General features: G+C 45.9%; 1 protein-coding gene across 3 annotated transcripts in view; it reads left to right on the top strand.

Moving 5' to 3' along the window:
* LOC129822816 (E3 ubiquitin-protein ligase RNF152-like) overlaps nt 1-17,971 on the top strand; it is a 58,405-nt gene that overhangs the window by 15,053 nt on the left and 25,381 nt on the right. Inside the window, exon 1 of one of the 3 annotated variants that reach the window (XM_055881243.1) lies at nt 16,251-16,482. The exons of the other annotated variants lie outside the window; for them this stretch is intronic. The gene's annotated coding sequence lies outside the window, so the exon portion shown is untranslated. Of the gene's footprint in view, nt 1-16,250; nt 16,483-17,971 lie in introns of those variants that run through there. 3 annotated transcript variants of the gene reach the window in all.

Genomic DNA, 17,971 nt, shown 5'->3' on the forward strand with positions numbered 1-17,971 from the left:
AGCCTTACCCTAACCTTCAATTAAGACCAAAAAGTACATTTTTGTTTTCATGAATTTTACAATTTAGCTAATTTTGACTTTGCAATCAGCCTATCTAGCGGAAATCACTCAGTTCTGCCTCCAGGCAAAGACTCATGCCAATAAAAGTTGACATTTTGATTGTTTTTCGTTTTTTTGGGCAGTTACCTGTAGGTCGTTTATTTTTATGTAAGGCTTGTGAGCCGTGTACAAATGCATTTATAATGATTTGGACTGGAATCTAATACCTACCACAGTGTATTTGAGAGTTTACCAGCACCATCATCAAAATACCAAATTATGACATTTCTGGTGGAAGAATGATGTTGCATCCCTCCAATAGAATCCCAGACACATGTACAATGCCTTTGGAAAGAATTCAGACCACTTGACTTTTTCCTCATTTTGGTATGTCACAGCCTTATTCTAAAATGTAATAAAAAAAAAAAAACGTTTCCCTCATCAATCTACACACAATACTCCATAACGAAAAAGCAAAAACAGGTAAAAGAATTATGGAAATATAGCATTTACAGTTAAAGTTGGAAGTTTACATACACTTAGGTTGGCGTCATAAAAACAATTTTTTCAACCACTACACAAATTTTTCTTGTTAACAAACTATAGTTTTGGTTCTGTTAGGACATCTACTTTGTGCATGACACAAGTAATTTTTCCAATTGTTTACAGACAGAATATTTCACTTATAATTCACTGTATCACAATTCCAGTGGGTCAGAAGCTTACATACACGAAGAGCGACTGTGCCTTTAAACAGCTTGGAAAATTACAGAAAATTATGTCATGGCTTTAGAAGCTTCTGATAGGCTAATTGACATCATTTGAGTCAATTGGAGGTGTACCTGTGGATGTATTTCAAGGCCTACCTTCAAACTCACTGCCTCTTTGCTTGACATGCTACAAGCTTGGCACACCTGTATTTGGGGTGCTTATACCATTCTTCTCTGCAGATCCTCTTACGCTCTGTCAGGTTAGATGGACAGTGTCGCTGCACAGCTATTTGTCTCTCCAGAGATGTTCAATTGGGTTCAAGTTCGGGCTCTGGCTGGGCCACTCAAGGACATTCAGAGACTTGTCCCGAAGGCACTGCGTTGTCTTGGCTGTGTGCTTAAGGCCGTTGTCCTGTTGTAAGGTGATTCTTCTTCACAGTGTGAGGTCCTGAGCGCTCTAGAGCAGGTATTCATCAATGATCTCTCACTGCACTTTGGTCTGTTCATCTTTCCTTCGATCCTAACTAGTTTCCCAGTCCCTGTCGACGAAATACATCCCCACAGCATGATGCTGCCACCACCATGCTTCACCGTAGGGATGGTGCAACGTTTTATCCAGAAGTGACGCTTGGCATTCAGGCCAAAGAGTTCAATCTCGGTTTCATTAGACCAGAGAATCTTCTTTGTCATGTTAAGAGAGTCCTTTAGTTGCCTTTTGGCAAACTCAAAGCGGGCTGTCATGTGCCTTTTACTGAGTAGTGGCTTCCGTCTGGCCATTCTACCATAAAGGCCTGATTTGTTGATTGCTGCAGAGATGGTTGTCCTTCTGGAAGGTTCTCCCATCTCAACACAGCAATTCTGGAGAGTCTTAGAAGTTCATACTTCTTCCATTTAAAATCAATGGAGGCCACTGTGTTCTTGGGGACCTTCAATGCTGCAGAAATGTTTTGGTACGCTTCGCAGATTTGTGCCTCGTCACAATCGTGTCTCAAAGCTCTACAGTCAATTCCTTTGACCTCATGGCTTGGTTTTTGCTCCGACATGCAAAGTCATCTGTGGGACCTTATATAGACTGGTGTGTGCCTTTCCAAATCATGTCCAGTCAATTGAATTTACCACAGGTGGATGCAATCATGTTGTAGAAACATCTCAAGGATGGTCAATAGGAACAGGATGCACCTGAGCTCAATTTTGAGTCTCATAGCAAAGGTTCTGAATACATATGTAAATACGTTTTTTCAGATTTGTCTTTTTAATACTGTAACGACCCGGTATTGTGTTCTGTGTTTGTGGGTGTGTTATTGTTCTCATGGCTACTAGCAGGGGTTGAATATGTCAGGACAGATGGAAAGGTTGGGGGGGTATGATGGGTAATACCGCGGGATTTGGAAATGCATAAATAGGGATTACTGTCTCATTGTTCTCTCTCTTCTGTTCGTGCCTTGATCTGTTCCTATGAGAGTGACTCTTGACCCGACAGGGTAACATTGTGTACGTTCGGCATTTAGCGGCGTGGGTTGTGGCCGGAACAATAGCCCAGTTTATGAATAAACCTGTGTTCTGACCTGCACACCTAGAGTCCGTCTCTTTTCCCTTTATGACCCAGCCGGGTCATTACATTGGTGTCAGAAGTGCTTTCGAACTACGGGATCGTGACTAGGCGAGTTAGCTGTTCAGTATAGGCCGGGTTGGCTTTAGCGTGACTCGCATCTACGGTCATGTCGCTTGGGGCGAGGCGGAAAATTAAGGAAGAGTCGGACAAAGTGTCCGTTGTGGGCTCGGGGGTACCCGGTCGGGAGGGTCAGGCGGCGACTGCCGTAGGGAAGCTGGAGAGCCACATGGCGGGAGTTAAATTGTCAGTCAGCAAGATGGCAGAACTGGCGGGTTTTCCTTCGCATCGCTCGAGAGCTGACGTCACGGCGACGGGGATATCGACGTCACCGGGTGCGGAAATGGCTGGGCCTGCTAAGGTAAACAGAGATGGCGGCGACCTATTGCCATTAGCCACGGTAGCGGCTAAACTACCAAAGTTCAATGGACAAGGTAAATGGGAAGTTTTTTTCACTCAATTCGAGTTGTTGGCTAGAGCCGGGAGGTGGTCTGACGAGACGAAAGCGTTACAGCTTGCCCTGAGCCTGGCGGAGGAGGCGTCGGAATGCCTGCTAACGCTAGCCCCGGGCGATAGGGGCGACTACGGTGCGCTAGTGGAGGCATTGGGGGGCCGTTTCGGCAGCGACGCGCAGCCCAACATGCTGCGTATTGAACTGTGTAACAAAAAGAGACTTCAGGGGGAATCATTAAAGGCGTTGGCAAGTGGTATTCTGAGCCTGACCAGGCGGGCTTATGCAACTATGCCGATTGGGGTGCAAGACGAGCTGGCACGGGACAGTTTTATTAGAGCGCTCTCTTCCACCGAACTGGGTAAGCATGTTCAGATGGCGGACCCACCATCTCTGCAGGCTGCAGTGGAGATAGCCAGGAAGAGGGAGCTGATCTGGGGTGAGGGAGTGAGAGTGGAAGTCACCAGTCAACCAGAGGTGAGAGCAGCGGTGGCTGGGGTGCCAGGGGTCACAAAGCCAGAGTGGGTTGACGAGTTGGGCGGGCTGGTCAAGACTGCTTCGCTTGTCATGGAGAGGGGCTCAAGGCAACGTCGCAGTGTCAGCTCAACTCCTATTGTCTGCTGGGGTTGTGGCCAACCTGGCCACATTCAGCGGGAGTGTGGCAGATTCCCCCGTCACCAGGGAAACGACAACGGGTTCTCGCGCAGGGGGCAGCGCGGATCCACCCCCCCGCCCCCGAACCCACTGTAAGCAAAGGAGGTACCCAGCAGCGCAGACAAGAGGGTGGGGTCCTGCTCCCCCAGGGTGTAGCTGCCGCCGTGTTTCCTAGTCCGGTAGTTGTGGTGGGACGTACCACCGTTGGGGACTTCTGCAATGTCGTCGTCAAGGTAGAGGGGGTGGAATGTTTGGCCCTGGTCGACACGGGCTCTACAGTAACCCTGGTGAGACCAGACATACTACCTGTTGGGGTGCGGGTGGAGCCGACCCATGTCCAGCTACGGACTGTCACGGGGGAGCTAGCCCCCATGTTAGGGAAGTGTCAGCTATCTGTGACTGTGGGGGGGAGAACTGTGGGGTGTCCGGTGTGGGTAGCAGCGGTGCAGGACCCCTGTATACTGGGAATGGACTTTTTGAAAAACTGTGGGGCTCAGTTGGACTTAGCGTCAGGTACTTTGAGGCTGTCGGGGGGGCCCACAGTGGGAATGTCGCCTTCGGGAGGGCCAGCAGGGGGCAGGGCTGTTCCTCCGTCTTCCTCCAAGCTTGCAGAAACTCCACCGGTCATCCCGGCTGCTCCCTTGGTCGTTGTGCCATCCCAGCAGCTGTCTCCGGCGGCGACGGCCTTCACTCCCCATCATGGTGCAAGCACAGGCAGCCCAGTAGCCCAAAACACACTGGCCCCTTCAACCCATCAGCCCGACGGGGGGAAGGAGGAAGCTATCGACGCCGTCGAGGCTGTGTGGCTGAAGAACTGTCAGGGTCTGGATGAGGGACAACAGAGACAGTTAAAGCAGCTGCTGTTGGACTTTAAAGATAGCTTCGCTTGGGGGGAAGATGAGGTAGGACAAACGCACCTAGTTCAGCACGAAATAGACACTGGGGACGCCCGACCCATTAAAATTCGGCCCCGTCGTATTCCCCTTGCCAGGAGGGAAGCAGCAGACACAGCTATTGTTGACATGTTGCGGGCTGATTTCATTGAGCCATCAGATAGCCCATGGTCCGCGCCGGTCGTCATGGTGCCTAAGAAAGGGGGTAAACTTAGGTTTTGTGTTGACTACAGGGGCCTAAATTCTGTCACCACTAAAGACTCTTATCCCCTACCGAGGATTGATGAGTCGCTAGACCACGTGAGAGGGTCCTCGTGGTTCTCCTCCCTTGATCTGCGCAGTGGCTACTGGCAGGTGCCCCTCTCGCCAGGGGCACGTGAAAAAACGGCCTTCTCCACAGATAGGGGCCATTGGCAGTTCAAGGTGCTGTGCTTCGGGCTCTGTAATGCTCCTGCCACCTTTGAGAGGCTCATGGACAGAGTGCTGGCGGGGGTTCCGAGAGACGAGTGTGTTGTGTACCTAGACGACATATTGGTGCACGGCACATCGTTTGAGGGGGCACTGGGGGCAATTAGGCGAGTGTTGGAGAGAATCTCGGGGGCGGGGCTAAAATTACATCCGGGAAAGTGCCATTTCATGCAAAGGGAGGTGGCGTTCCTGGGGCATCAGCTGGGTGGTGAGGGCATCAGCACGATGCCAGACAAAGTAGAGGCTGTGAGGGGGTGGCCAGTTCCAGGGGGAAAAAAAGAGGTTAAGAGCTTCCTGGGACTGGCATCCTACTATCGTAGGTTTGTGAAGGGGTTTGCGGGGATAGCGGCTCCTTTGAACCAGCTACTCAAGGAGGACACTGTTTTTCAGTGGGCCGAAGAGCACCAGCGGGCGTTTGAGGCCCTCAAACGGGCCCTGATGGAGGCCCCTGTCCTGGCCTCACCAGACCCGAACCGTCCGTTCATCCTGGACACCGACGCAAGCAATGAGGGGTTGGGGGCTGTGCTGGCTCAGCGGGGTCCTGATGGGGAACACGTAGTAGCTTATTACAGCAGGACTTTTGATAAGGCTGAAAAACGCTACTGCGTGACAAGGAGAGAGCTTTTGGCTGTCGTGGCAGCAGTACGCCATTTCAAGTACTACCTGGGGGGCCTGCCGTTTGTGGTCCGGACGGATCACTCCGCCCTGCAGTGGCTTCTCTCCTTCAAAGAGCCAGAGGGTCAGATTGCCCGCTGGCTGGAGGAGCTACAACCCTACGACTTCCAGGTGGAGCACAGAGCCGGCCTTCGCCACAGCAATGCAGACGCCTTGTCCCGCCGCCCGTGTGCTGAGGATGGCTGTGGGTACTGCGCCAAACGGGTGGAGCGAGAGAGAGAACTGTGCAGGGAGGAGGGAGTCACCGCCACGGTGAGTCAGCTGAGTGTGACAGAGTGCCGGGAGCTTGAGGCTGTGGACGTTGGGGAGTGGAGGCGTCGCCAGGAGGAGGACGCAGAGCTGCGTCCTGTGCTGCGGTGGGTGGAAGAGAGAAGACGACCGCCGTGGGGGGAAGTAGCCCCTCTATCACCAGTCACCAAAGGACTGTGGGCTAAATTCACAGTCCTTAGAGTGGCTGAGGGAGTGCTCCAGAGGGGGTGGAAAAAGCCAGCGACTGGAGAAATTACGTGGCAGGTAGTGGTGCCCAAAAGGCTGCAGGGGAGCGTGTTACAGCAGCTTCATGGGGGAGTAGGCGCAGGGCATTTTGGGGTCTCCAAAACGTTAAAGCGCATGCGTAAAGGCTTCTATTGGGCAAGGCACAGGAGGGATGTTGAGGACTTTTGTAGGCAGTGCGACGAGTGCGCTGCTAAAAAAGGACCTCCAGGTCAGTCACACGCCCTCCTACAACAATTCCCAGTAGGGGAGCCCATGGAGAGACTGGGGGTAGACATAGTAGGGCCGTTTCCAATCACAGACAGCGGTAACAGGTGGATTCTAACCGCCATGGACTACTTCACCAAGTGGCCGGAGGCTTACGCTCTCCCAGACCAGGAGGCGGGGACAATAGCTGATGCGTTGGTGGGGGGAATAATCAGTCGGTTTGGGGTGCCACAGTCTATTCACAGCGACCAGGGAAGAAACTTCGAGTCACGGGTGTTCTCAGAGTTGTGTAGACGGTTGGGCGCGGAGAAGACGCGCACTACTCCGCTTCACCCGCAGAGCGATGGGTTGGTGGAAAGATTTAACAGAACATTAGCACAGCAGCTGGCCATCGTTACCTCAAAACACCAGAGAGATTGGGACACCCACTTACCGTTTATTCTTATGGCGTGTAGGTCGGCTGTTCAAGAATCGACTGCGTGCTCCCCAGCACTACTAATGTTAGGTCGTGAGTTGCGCACCCCAGCCGAACTAACGTTTGGCCACCCTCCTGATAATGACGACGGGGTTTTGCCTGGCCCGAACTATGTGTGTCGTCTGCAGAACCGGTTAGAAGCGGCTCACACCTTCGCAAGAGAGCAACTCGAAAACGCAGGGGTGCGCCAAAAGCGCCACTACGACTCGCGCGCTAGGGGGAGGCACTTTGGAGCGGGAGAATGTGTGTGGCTTCACAACCCCACGCGCAAGAAGGGGCGGTGCCCAAAGCTGGACAGTGCATGGGTGGGGCCGTGTCTGGTGATAGAGAGAGTGGGGGAGGTGACGTACCGGGTGGAGGTTCCCCCACGGAGCAGGAAGGTGGTGGTCCACCGGGATCGATTGGCACCCTACAGAGGGAGGAAAACGGTAGGGAATGGGAGTGAGGGCTCTGATGTGAGCCCACGGGAACAGTCTAACGAGGAGACTCTAGCACAACCTGAGCCTGGGGAGGGGGCTGCTTCTTCGGAGGGCGCTGGAAATGACATTGGGGCAGAGGAGCGTTCTGGGGGGCCACCGCTGAGAGTCACGGGGAGGCCCAAGAGACTGATGCGACCTCCGGGTCGTTTTAAGGATTTTGTTGTGTAACCCTAGGGGCTAGGGTTTAGAAAGGGGGGGGGCTATGTAACGACCCGGTATTGTGTTCTGTGTTTGTGGGTGTGTTATTGTTCTCATGGCTACTAGCAGGGGTTGAATATGTCAGGACAGATGGAAAGGTTGGGGGGGTATGATGGGTAATACCGCGGGATTTGGAAATGCATAAATAGGGATTACTGTCTCATTGTTCTCTCTCTTCTGTTCGTGCCTTGATCTGTTCCTATGAGAGTGACTCTTGACCCGACAGGGTAACATTGTGTACGTTCGGCATTTAGCGGCGTGGGTTGTGGCCGGAACAATAGCCCAGTTTATGAATAAACCTGTGTTCTGACCTGCACACCTAGAGTCCGTCTCTTTTCCCTTTATGACCCAGCCGGGTCATTACAATACATTTGCAAAAAAATGGCTTCATCATTATGGGGTATTGTGTGTAGATTGATTAGGAAAACATTTAATTTAATACATTTTAGGATAAGGCTGTAATGTAACAAAATGTGGAAAAGTCAAGGGGTCTGAATACTTTCCCAATGTGCTGTATAATCTATGCCAAGGCGCATTGAAGCTATTCTGTTCTGTTGGCTCGTGGTGGACCAACGCCCGATTTAAAGATACTTTATGGTGCTGTTTCCTTTATTTGTATGTACACTCTTGGAAAGATATTGCCATCTAAAACCTAAAAGGGTTCTCCGGCTATCCTCTTAGGAGAAGCCTTTGAAGATCCCTTTATTGGCTCGAGGTAAAACCCTTTTGGGTTCTTTGGAAAAAAATCTTTCCCCAGAGGGTTCTACATGGAACCCAAAAGAGTTCTATCTGGAACCAAAAAGGGAACCCTTTTTCTAAGAGTGTATAGTAAAGCTTGTGAGCCATGCACACACGCAATTAGAATTAATTGGACTGTAATCTAATAACTAACACATATCTCTATCCCAAATGGCACTACATTCCCTATATTCTGCAGTATATAGTGAATAGGGTGTCATTTGAGACACAGGCCCTGTCATTCTGGCTACAGCTGTAAATAAATTTATATAGCATTTTAATCTGAATACTAAATGTTATTATTAAAAGCTTTTCCTTCCCTCCCTGGTACAGGACAGTGTTTGTGTCCCAAATGGCACCTTATTCTCTAGATAGTGCCCTACTTTTGACCATAGTACTATGGGCCCCGGTGAAAAATAATGCACTACATAGTGAATAGGGTGCCATTTGGGACACACGCTGGGAAAGTGTATACCTGGTAATGAGGAGAGCACCCCAGGGCTTATTGCATTCATTGTGCAGCAGGCAGCAACTAGAGTGGTATAATTCAGTAATGAATTGCTTTAGTGCCTGGACAGCACTGTAATGGTTTTGGAGATGAACAATTAGGCTTACCTGTATGTACAAGGTGTGTGTGCTGTGCTCTTTTTCTCTCTCTCTGTCTCCCTGTACTCTCTCTCTGTCACGTCCTGACCACAGTGCTTATGTGTTTTGCTTGTTTTAGTGTTGGTCAGGACGTGAGCTGGGTGGGCATTCTATGTTGTGTGTCTAGTTTGTCTGTTTCTGTGTTCGGCCTAATATGGTTCTCAATCAGAGGCAGCTGTCAATCGTTGTCCCTGATTGAGAATCATATATAGGTGGCTTGTTTTGTGTTGGGGATTTGTGGGTGGTTGTTTCCTGTCTCTGTGTTTTGTCTGTACCAGCTAGGACTGTGACGGTTAGTTTGTTTGTTATTTTGTATAGTGTCTTGTCTTCGTGTATATTAAATCATGGAAATTTACCACGCTGCACATTGGTCCTCCGATCCTTCTCGCCTCTCCTCGTCCGAGGAGGAGGAAGAGCTAAACTGCCGTTACACTCTCTCTCTATTTATCTACCCCACCCTCTCTCTCTACCTCCAGACAGACAATCAGTAGGGGATGAAAAAATTCAAAAATTCCAACTGCACTTCACAGAAGGTTCGAAATCATTGAGCTCTAGGTAGCAAGAGCCGGGAAATGTTAGATCGAGGCTAGCCAGATCTGGCTGGCCGTGTCTAGACTTGACAGTTCATGAAGCTCTAGTAATCTGATCATACAGTTCTGATCATGGAATTCTGAATGCGTCAAGCATCTACACCTACAGTTGAAGTCGGAAGTTTACATACACTTAGGTTGGAGTCATTAAAACTCGTTTTCAACCACTCCACAAATGTCTTATTAACAAACTATAGTTTTAGCAAGTCAGTTAGGACATCCACTTTGTGCATAACGCAAGTCATTTTCCAACAATTGTTTACAGACAGATTATTTAACTTATCATTCACTGTATCACAATTCCAGTGGGTCAGAAGTTTACATGCACTAAGTTGACTGTGCCTTTAAACAGCTTGGAAAAGCCTAGAAAATTATGTCATGGCTTTAGAAGCTTCAGATAGGCTAATTGACATAATCTGAGGTGTAACTGTTGATGTATTACAAGGCCTACCTTCAGAATCAGTGCCATTTTGCTTGACATCATGAGAAAATCAAAAGAAATCAGCCAAGACCTCAGAAAAAAATTGTAGACTTCCACAAGTCTGATTCATCCTTGGGAGCAATTTCCAAATGCCTGAAGGTACCACGTTCATCTGTACAAACAATAGTACACAAGTATAAACATCATGGGACCACGCAGCCATCATACCGCTCAGGAAGGAGACGTGTTCTGTCTCCTAGGGATGAACGTACTTTGGTGCGAAAAGTGCAAATAAATCCAAGAACAGCAGCAAAGGACCTTGTGAAGATGCTGGAGGAAACAGGTACAAAAGTATCTATATCCACAGTAAAACGAGACCTATATCAACATAACCTGAAAGGCTGCTCAGCAAGGAAGAAGCCACTGCTCCAAAACTGCCATACAAAAGCCAGACTACGGTTTGCAACTGCACATGTGGACAAAGATCATACTTTTTGGAGAAATGTCCTCTGGTCTGATGAAACAAAAATAGAACTGTTTGGCCATAATGACCATCGTTAGGTTTGGAGGAAAAAGGGGGAGGCTTGCAAGCCTAAGAACACCATCCCAACCGTGAAGCACAGGGTGGCAGCATCATGTTGTGGGGGTGCTTTCCTGCAGGAGGGACTGTTGCACTTCACAAAATAGATGGCATCATGAGGACGAAATTCATGTAGATATATTGAAGCAACATCTCAAGACATCAGTCAGGATGTGTAATGGCTGTCCTCGCTGACAGAAGAAGAGGACCAAAACGCAGAGTGGTTAGTGTTCATTATTTAATGAAAATAGACTGAACACTTCAAAATACAAAACAACAAACGTGACAACCGCAAACAGTCCCGTGTGGCACGAACACTGACACGAGATACAACCACCCACAAAAACCACGTGAATCACTGGCTGCCCAAGTATGATTCTCAATCAGGGACAACGATTGACAGCTGTCTCTGATTGAGAATCATACCCTGCCGAACACAAACATCCCAACATAGAACAAACACATCGACAACCCACCCCAACTCACGCCCTGACCAACTAAAATAATACAAGAGAAAGGAAAAACAGGTCAGAAACGTGTCAGGATGTTAAAGCTTGGTAGCAAATGGGTCTTTCAAATGGACAATGACTCCAAGCATACTTCCAAAGTTGTAGCAAAATGGCTTATAAAAAACAGAGTTAGGTATTGGAGTGGCCATCACAAAGCACTGACCTCAATCCTATAGACATTTTGTGGGCAGAACTGAAAAAGCGTGTGCGAGCAAGGAGGCCTACAAACCTGACTCAGTTACACCAGCTCTGTCAGGAGGAATGGGACAAAATTCACCCAACTTATTGTGGGAAGCTCGTGCAAGGCTACTAAATGGAATGCTACCAAATACTAATTGAGTGTATGTAAACTTCTGACCCATTGGGAATGTGATGAAATAAATAAAATCTGAAATATATCCTTCTCTGTACTATTATTCTGACATTTCACATTCTTAAATTAAATTGTTGATCCTAACTGACCTAAGACAAGGAATTTTTACTAGGATTAAATGTCAGGAATTGTTAAAAACTGAGTTTAAATGTATTTGGCTAAGGTGTATGTAAACTTCCGACTTCAACTGTACATTTACATGTGTCCACAGTGTGTCCGGATTCCTTTTTCCCGTATTGTATTCAAATGCCAGTATGCATTCTACAAACGGTTGAAGAGGTCAAATTTGAACTGCTGTAGCTCTAACAAGCCAGCAAACATCTGTAGCTTGCCAGCAAGCTAACAAGCAACGCTAAAGGGATTGCAAACGGGTTAGCATAACTCTAGCCAGACCCCAAAAAGTTTTTCTAAATAATATTAGCTAGCTGGCTGGAGTTTGAGGCCAGCGAACATGTTCCTCACACGCTAGGATTGTATTACCTCCAACGTTATAATGAAAAGGTGCCTCTCGGTCGCAAAACACACGTTTTCTGGAGACTTGTGGGAGGAGTGCTGATGATGTCATCCACTGTATGATCTTTCGGTAGCCTGTTTGCATCCAGACTGAGGAGAAAATCGTCACACAATGCACCCCTGAACATCTCCTGAAGAGGTCAGCCAGATCTGAACACAATCAGAGCACAAACTGACTTTTGTGCATCGAGACCCATCTTTTCAATTTGATCTTCTTATTCTGATAGCAGAAGTCGCATGTTAGTGTCAAGTGTAGACACGACCTATGTGGTTCAGCTAACTCTTCTGGTGTTGATTGTCATTCCAAACATGTAGCCAGAAAGACAAGGACGATTGAGGAGTTGGCTGGGGCACAAATAGGCCTAGATCTAGCAGGATAGGGAAATCAAATGTACCTTGGTTTTGTGATAGAATTCCTTCCCACAGAAGGTCCAACAATCATTCTGCTACAGGGTCTTTTTCTCTCTCTTCTCTCCCTCCCCTTTCCATTCCGTCTAATCACTACAGACAGCTGGGCTGTAGAACCAAAGCCTATTAGACAATGCAGATGACAAGAAAGAGATGGAGCAAGAGAGGGAGGAAATGAATGAAAGAGAAAGAGAGCAGCAGAAAGGGAGAGCTGAGAGAAAGGGAGAAAATTTGCTGTGGAAAGGAAAAGGCCAGGGACGTAGAATAAGCCATGTCTGGCTTGTCTTAACATTTCTGTGTCCCAAATGACACCCCATTCCCTACATACACTGTAAAACATTTCCTGTAATTTTTTACAGTAATTTACTGGCAGCACAGTAGCCAGTAGGTTACTGTACATTTACAGTAAAATACTTGCAGCACAGAAGCCAGTACATTTCTGTAGATTTAGAGGACCTTTACTGAAACACAAATTTACAGCATATTACTGTAACGCCTGACTAATGCAACATACTGTATATCTAGAATTTACAGTGCATTACTGGAAGCATAGTGGTTAATAAACTGTTTCAGATTTACATTGCAGGCAGCATTTCTATTACATATATTTGATATAGGTATTTCAATAGTTTCAATACCTATTTTGTAAATTGTAATTCACTGGCCTGAAGCACAATTCATGTATTTTGTATTTTTTTTATTAGAATACATTTATTTTGTATTTTCTAAGTAGCCCGCTTAACTACACTAACATTCTTGGTTACAGTAACATGATCTTTTTACTTGTTATGACTGTTATATATTCTTGTTTATATACCTTAGTTCAATTCACTGACTGTAAGTTGCTTTGAATTTGAGCGTCTGCCGAAACAAGGCCAAATTTGATCAAAATTACAAGTAATTTGAGGGTGGAGCTCACTAGAATAATACTCAGCAGTGTGCTTCACAAGTGTTCATGTTTACATTTATATTTTGGGCATTTAGCAACATTTACATTTTGTCCAGAGCGATTTACAGTCAGCATTAATTTAAGGTTGATTAAAAAAACACATCTCACAGTTTCTGTAACCATTACTGAGGATGTTGTTGTAGTTAAAGCAGGAAGCCACAGGTTGTTTGCAGCCCTATGTTGTCAAACATTTTCTGTAGAGTTTTCTAGTGATGGGGAAATTAAGCTTCCTGAAGCATTGAGGCTTTCCAGCCAATTGTCTTGAAAATAATTTAGAGAAGCAAACTTATTATTGAAGATTTCAATAAGTAGCCTTTTTTTCCCTCTACTAAACCAATACCAAACCAATCAGTTGGTTATTCAACGAAACAAAGCTTCAAACGTCATTGTTCACATGCTTCTGATAAAGTGATAAAGGAATCGGCACACTTCTTCGAAGGAAACTGCTTAGCGACTTCGACGCATGCCTCGGAGCTCTGGTTTCAAGCGTAACATCACTAGTGTTTTCACTTTGAACGAAAACAAGGGGGTTGAGCCCTGAGCCACCTTGGGCTGACCTCCTGGGCAATGTTTGTTTTTGCGTTAAATCCCACCTCGTCGAATGACCCTGCTGCCCGGTGCTGGAGAGGAAGTGAAAGTCACTTGTATGCTAACATTATAGCTGCCATTAACAAAAACAGAGCAGACGAAGCCAACAAGCTAGCTAACTTGTTTGCAGATAAACTGCTGGGGGAAAAAATGCTGGGTTAAAAACAACCCAATTTGGGTAAATATTGGACAGAACACTTTGACCCAGGCAGTTGGGTCACAACAACCCATTGTTTTCTTTAGGTTGGGTTGTTGATGCTGGGTTATTGAGCTATGATCCCCCAGGTCAGATCAGAATACTTTGGAGGGGTGTGGCTTTCAGATAGTTATTTTTGGCCAACCATGAGAGTAAATGTCATTCTGGTTAATCTATTCTGTTGTCAACCCATGTTAAAATTGACCCTAACACTTTTGGTAGTGTACATTAATTGTACACAAGTGTCTAGACATGAGTTTAAGGACCCGGGAGTTCACAAGCTCCTTGGTGGGCATCATGTTGATCCTCTTCCAACAGCTCACCAGTATCAACACCATCATGTTCTATGCTGAGAATATCTTTTAGGAAGCCCATTTTTAAGAACAGCAACGTTGCTACGGTGGTAGAAGCAGCAATCCAGGTGGTGTTCGCTGCTGTAGCAGCATTTGGTCATGGTCTGCGCTGGAAGAAAGCTTCTCATCCTCTCAGGAGTTTCGATGTGCCTAAGCACTGATGCCTTTGGTGTCTACTTCAAGTTGTCCAGTGAAACCCATGGTAACTCCTCAGGACTTTGCCTAGTAGAGTCCCCTAGCAGAGGACCTTGCGGCTGAGCTGTCCTGGCTCGCACTGCCCAGCATGGGCTTCTTCATCACCCCAAAAAATAGCTGGAAAAAGATTTGCTAGAGTAGTTCAGTTCACACATCACACTTGAAGATTCACAAAATATGTGTGCACCAGAGATATTTGTCAATTGTACTTACAAGGCTTGCATTTCATTATGTTTATGTATTTTTTTGTTTGTTTACAGTACAAGAACAGTTTAAAACATTTTAAAATGTGAGAGAACAATTAAGGCTATGTGCATGTAAGTAAGTATTTGGCCCATAATGATAATTAGATAGTTTACTGATTTTAATGTTCTCTTTGTACCATGAGGGTATACATTTGTAAATGTGCACAAATGTCCTGTTGGAATTATTTGTCATGTTTTTCTTCTGAAATAACTAAATGTTTTTACTAAAACATTTTAGAAAGGTGGAGAAAAGTAAGAATGGGGCTGTGTGAATACACATGCAGTATTAATGCACACTGTAATAAGTGGTATACTATTACCAGTGCCAAAACATTGAAACTGAATGTGCTACACTAGTGAATGGTCATATCATGCTAATAAAAGACTTGTCTATTTAAAAAAAAAAAGTGTCAAGGCATAGCCCAATGTTGGGATAGTTGTAATATTGAAATGTTATTAATTTTGTATTAAGAAACATACTGTGCAGATCTTTTGAAGGAAAATTGAGAACTGCAGTGAACAAACTTAACATGATGAACATGAATGACATTTACTCTCACGGTTGGCCAAAAATGAACTATATGAATGCCACGCCCCCAACAGGTCACGCATTTGGATTATCCAAACATGGGATAATTTAACCCTCAATTGGGTTTTTATTCACTTTCATGCTGGGTTGACCCAGCATATGGGTCTTTTTTTAAATATAATCCATAGGTTATTTTCAGGAGATGTGGTCTATTGGGGGTGTGGCTTTCAGATGGGTCTTTATGGACACATTCTTTGCAGTATTACTTCATTGCCTTGTTGCAAACACGATGCATGTTTTGGAATATGTTTTATTCTGTATAGTCTTCCTTCTTTTCACTCTGTCAATTAGGTTAGTATTGTGAAGTAACTATAATGTTGTGGATCCGTCTTCAGTTTTCTCCTATCACAGCCATTATACTCTGTAACTGTTTTAAAGTCCCCATTGGTCTCACGTTGAAATCCCTGAACAGTTTCCTTCCTCTCCGGCAACGGAATTGCCAATCTACCAATAGGTGCCCTTCTTTGCGAGGCATTGGAAAACCTCCATAGTCTTTTTGGTTGAATCTGTGTTTGACATTACCTGCTCGACTGAGGGACCTTATAGAATCTCTGGGACCTTACAGGGTCATTCTAAAATGATGTTAAACACTATTATTGCACACAGAGTCCATGCATGGGACTTGTTAAGCAGGTTTTTATTCCTGAACTGATTTATTAGGCTTGCCATAAAAAAAGGGGTTGAATACTAATTGACTCAAGACATTTCAGCTTTTGTAAACATTTGTCAAACATAATACTGCTTGACATTATGGGGTATGGTGTGTAGGCCAGTGACAAAACATCTCTATTTAATCCATTTTAAATTCAGGCTGTAACACACCAAAGTGTGGAAAAAGTCAGCGGTGTGAATACATTCTGAAGGCATTGTGTAAGACACCAGGGATAGTATAGATCAGGATTTATAGACAGAGAATGAGAGAAAAAGACAGAGGGAGGGGGAGAACGAAGGGTAGGGGGGAGGGGGAGGCATAGGGAAAGAGAGAGATAGATAGAGGTTGGGGGCAGAGAAAGGAGAGTGAGAGAGAGAATTGAACTGTACATTGAATTGAGAGAGAATGAGAGAGTGAGAGAGAAAGAGAGAGAGCGGGTGTTTTTTTTATCTCTCGATTCCTCCTTCCAGTCCACCAAAGCACCAACCACCGTCGTCTCATCGCCTCATATCATACAGCTACAGATGCACCGCTGTCTCACAAAGGATAGCATATCTATCAGGGTGTTCCTTCTTATCATCTTCCTGTGTGAGTATATATTTCAATTGCCATTTGCGTTCGAATAAATAGTAAACCAATCTGCCTGCTCCGCTCCATCTGTGGTTGTAGCTGACCACCCAAAGAATCTGCAGATAACCATCAGCTTTCTGTACAAGTTCTTAACCCTGTTTGTAACACATACAGATTTTTTTTTAAAACATTGGGAGTACATGGGGCTTTTACTAAAGAGGATATACCTATTTTATTTTGCTTAATAAGTCATAGAATTGATCAATCTGAATTTTTTGGGGGGTGTCTTGTTACCATGACAACGACTGCTCCAACCGCCAGGAGCAATTGAGGTTATCTGGAGTCCTCTGACCCCAGGTTCAGTTTTCAGATTCAACCTTCGATTTGAATATATATCTCCTGTGTTATATCCCCAAGAGAGACATAGCTAGGATATAATTAGGCGTGTTTCTATTGTGACAGACAGCAGCTGGACTGGGATGTATGACGTGTGTGTGTGTGTGTGTGTGTGTGTGTGTGTGTGTGTGTGTGTGTGTGTGTGTGTGTGTGTGTGTGTGTGTGTGTGTGTGTGTGTGTGTACCTGACTGACATAGTATGACTTCCCCCTCTGATTATGTGTGTGCCGCTGCTCCACATTGATTGGCTTTGCTGACTGTGCATTCTATAGGTCCTCTATGTGTCTTTCATTGACTGTGTGTGGGCTGCGGTGTGTGTTTTATTGACTCCTCTTAATGTGTTTTTGCCTGGCTCTTTAAAGACCAGCTCATAGTGTGTCATTCCCATTGATTAGCCCACTAAATGCTTTTGTTACTATGCTGATTTCTGTCTCTCACACTGCGGAAGTGTGTGTGTGAACGATGGGTAGCGTACAGTGGAAACAGAACATTCGCCGTTCTCACTTTACATTCATTAGGGTCCATTCAGACTGATGCTGTGGTTGCTTTCAAAATGGCACTATATTCTCTATATAGTGCACTGCTGCTACTACCAGCAGTACTACACCTACACCTGTCGACGACACAAGTTGTTCTGCTTCCACGAGCACATCCAATGCTAGCATTAGTAATTCTACATTTGTTGTTAGCCCAGCTGGCATGGACACTGACAGTTGTGAATCTGATGCAGCCGAAGAGCTACTGCCCCCTTACCCGGGAAAGCACCATCGAAGAAGCGCAAATATGATTAGAAGTACTTTGATTTGGGGTTAACTTATATTGATAGTAGTGCCTTTCCTCAGCCACAGTGTGTTATATGTGCAAATGTACTATCTCACAACTCGATGAAACCTTCACTCTTGTGCAGACATTTAGAAACAATGTATAGAAACAAAAATAAGCCACGGGAGTTTTTTGAGCCAGAATTAAGATGACTTCGAGTAGTAAGACATGTATAAAAGCAACAGATACCATTAATAAGAAGGGTCTAGATGCGTCTGAAATGGTGAGCTACCGAGTGGCTAGGACAGACAAGCCCCATACTATTATGGAGGACTTAATTATTCCTGCTG

This window comes from Salvelinus fontinalis, chromosome 25 (genome assembly GCF_029448725.1).
Source record: "Salvelinus fontinalis isolate EN_2023a chromosome 25, ASM2944872v1, whole genome shotgun sequence".
In the NCBI taxonomy this organism is placed as follows: domain Eukaryota; kingdom Metazoa; phylum Chordata; class Actinopteri; order Salmoniformes; family Salmonidae; genus Salvelinus; species Salvelinus fontinalis.